At 46.7% G+C, this 3,447-nt stretch overlaps 1 pseudogene; it reads right to left on the bottom strand.

Annotated features, from left to right (window-relative positions):
- Nucleotides 1–802: 802 nt before the first annotated feature.
- Nucleotides 803–1,483, bottom strand: LOC102844554 (annotated as a pseudogene).
- Between the last annotated feature and the right edge of the window lie 1,964 nt (nt 1,484–3,447).

The following is a 3,447-nucleotide window of genomic DNA, read 5'->3' as shown; positions in this document are numbered from 1 at the left end:
ACAGTGGCACTCTGATGCGTTTCAGAGGCTGCGGATCTTAAAGGTGGCAGGACTTACTGCTGTCCAGTCTGTCCCTGTGCACAGTGGCCCTCTGTTGCGTTTCGGAGGCTGTTTCTTAAAGGTAGCAGGAGATGCCCACCTTTCTGCTGAAGGCCTGCAGGTGGCCCCAATTTCTGAGGAAGTGCAGTCCTTTTGTTACCTGGGCAACGCTGAACAGAATGGGCCACCAGAGCGCCTTCACTGGTAGGGGAAGCATTTAAAAGTCTTTCTGCAATTTTTTTTCCACATAAATCTTTCTTTTAATAAATAATGAATATTCATGGTTTAGACTTTTAAATCACAATTTACAGATGAGGAAACCTGCTAGGCCCACTAGAGAACAGTAAAGCTACTACAGCTGCAAGGAAGGCATGCCCTACATGCGTTTTAGACCTAAAGTGCAGAGAGCTGACAGCAAGACCACCACAGATGTCATCCTCCAGGTAAGTGGCAAAAGAGGAGAGCCCAGTCATGTTCACGCACCACCGTTTGAGCCCGTCATCTGCATGCTGCAGAGCCAACGGAAAGCTGCACTGCTTTTAGATGAACTAGCGGTTTCGTCCTGATCATTTTAAGTGAAACGTGCTGCTACTTGTAGTAGTTAGGCCAAGGGCATTAGCTACAGAAGGGTATTCCGCTGATGGATACAGACACTATTAGAACAGCAAAGAGGAGGTTACATAGGTAATCTTGTTTCTTTAAATATCAGAAACTTCCGTATTGTGGAAAGGGAAGATTGGAAGGAACTCCACCTCCAAGATGCTTAGTCCAAAAACTTCCTGTTGGCATTAGCACCAAACAAAGCTCCCCGTACTTCTGGCATCGTCTGCTGGGCTATGAGATCCAGCCGACTTTCAAGGGTGTTGGAAACCTTTATTTTACGATCTCCATTATAGATCTCAACACCACCAGCTATGTCCTCAGACAAGTAGGTCTCCTGATCAATTTGGACATCAACACCTTTTTTGGTGGCAATTTTGTACATAGGGATCGCTTTTTGCACAGCAGCCTTTACTAGAGGGAAATCCTGTTTCCTGCAACGAACAATCATTCGGGGCTCCAGCAACTGGTACAAACCCTGGAGGACCAGTCCATCCAGGAGCACTTGGTATCTGGTTGTATCTTTTACCACCTTGCTGAGTCTCTGTTTTGCTTCATTTAGTAGGTCTGTGATAAGGTCATCTCTTGCTCTGCGGACTTTCAGTCTTGCTTAATTCATCAAATTAGACATTTGAATTTTCTTCTGCTGCTCAATCTGCTTTTCTTTCTTCTCATAATATTCCATAACCTTCAGTCTTTGGGTTTGCACAAGACGGCCTTTCTCAATGTTGAATTCTTCCTCTGCCTTTGCATCTATTTCTTCTGCCTTCTCATTGGCTTCTTGTTCAATGAAAGCCATCATGTGCTTAATCTGTTTTTGTACGTCTGCATCGCTGAGGGCCATAGTGAAAGTGTTGCTAGGCCGGCAGGAAATAAATTCAAGTTTAGGCTTAAATGGAGTGGTAGGTGGAAACCGAGAGGAAAACCCACAGTAGGTTTCCTCTTTCTGCAATTTTTAAGTTGACTTAACCTGTTTTGTTTAGAGTCCTGTTGCTAACTAAAGGTTAGCAGTTACAATAAATGAGCTGCTCAGAGGGAGAAAGATGGACAGCCTTTTACTCTCAAGATTTACAGCTTCACAAACATCATGAAGAGTTTACAGGCTTCAGAACTGACACAGCATCTGTGGTTTTGGGTAATGCATATTCCACTTTCTTTCTGAAACCTTTTCAAAGCTTTCAAGAAAGAAATCTTCTTCCCTCTCAGAATTCTTCTGAAATCATTGCTCCCAGTAGCTGTCCCATCCCTTGGTGGGACTTTCAGTTTCTCCTCCCTCTGCTGTGCCCTGTTTTCTACAGAAGATTCACTCGACACTTCTGGATGACAGACACTGGGCTTCCTGCACTTGATCTCTTCAGCTGCCACCCCTGCCCACCTCCCCAACCCTGCCTGGGGAATGCTGAGACCTGTCACCCCTGACTCTGTCCCTGTCACCCTGTGAAGCTCACACTATCTCTCGAGCAAAGGCAAATGCTCGTGGAAAAGCCAGGCAATTTCTTCTCCATAATCCTCTCCTTTATAAGTCTTTATTGGCCCCAAGGCAGCCATTTCGAGCAGAATCTGTAAATCAGACAGGAGAGAGGGCCGAAGCAAAGTTTGAAGCCCAACCACTGGAGCTCCCTTCAGCTTCCTGGCACCATGAAGCCGCTCTGGGTGTTCTCACGCAGGGAGGGAGGGAAGAGGGCAGCTGAGGAATGGCAGCAGGCATGTTCAGAGGCAAGGTGGAACCTGGCTGGGGAACGAGGCTGTCATGTCTCATCGGTGATACTCCCACGAACAGACAAGCAAGGTCTGGAATTCAATCCACATTCAAACACGGCTTCAAAGGAAGGACCTGGAGAAGTTTCAGAAAGCTTTGAAAATGTCTCATTTTCATGTCGGTATGTAAAATTCATAGCGAGGAGATCTTGGCCCTGAAGAGGTGCCCTTTCAGCCTGGCAGCCTGTGAAGCCAGCGAGTGTCTTCCTGAAGGCAGCTTCTGGCCTCTGAGGCAGGCGGACAGATCGCATGCCAAGCAAGACAGCCTTCCCTGGAAAGGGCTCCTACTTCAAAGCTCAGGGAGTCAGTGATGTCATGGGGACACAGGGATGCTAAGCACACTGGTGATGGCCGGAGGGGCGATGCCAAAACGACTCAAGATTGTTGTGGAGTTTTCATGCAGGAATTAAAGTTTCACAAGACTATTTTTGTAGAGGGTTAGAACAAAACATTTCTCACATATCAATAAACTTACAAGGCTAACCTGCACTGCTAATTCACTTTATGTATCTAGTTTGCTCTGGGGAGCTCTGGTGACGTAGAATAAGTTCTGCTGCCTCTTCAAAGTCAAAGTCACCAAATGCTTCAAAGGAGAAAGATGGGGACTCTCCTCTTGTGATCCAGCCTCTGAAAGCTCGCTGCAGGGTCAACTACGAGTTGGTTCCAATTCAATGGCACCCAACAACAGCGACATGGTAGAGGAAACTCTGACGGCGTAGCACAGAAGACGACTCAACGGAGGCATGTTTCCAGTGCTTTGAACCCATCAGCCTCTCTGTGAAGAAGATGGTAATCTCCTCCCACGCGATTGAGAGCTAGCAAACTTGGGAGTGTGGGGGTGTGGGTGGCATCAGTTACGAGTCAATTCCAGCCCAACAGCAGTGCATTTCTGAATTCATTTCTTGTTAGAGCTGCTTTCTTATTCGGGTACAGGAAGCTTTGGTTCTCATGGTTTTGCAGGCAATCACTACAAATGGGGGGGGGGTTATATTTTTAGTATTTTGGAAGCAGGAGTGGCATCCACTTCCTAAATAACACGCCTCCGGAAAC

This window comes from Elephantulus edwardii, unplaced genomic scaffold (assembly GCF_000299155.1).
Source record: "Elephantulus edwardii isolate Elephantulus edwardi_28Jun2011 unplaced genomic scaffold, EleEdw1.0 scaffold00200, whole genome shotgun sequence".
Taxonomy (NCBI): Eukaryota; Metazoa; Chordata; class Mammalia; order Macroscelidea; family Macroscelididae; genus Elephantulus; species Elephantulus edwardii.
This window is presented reverse-complemented; position numbering and strand designations above follow the sequence as displayed.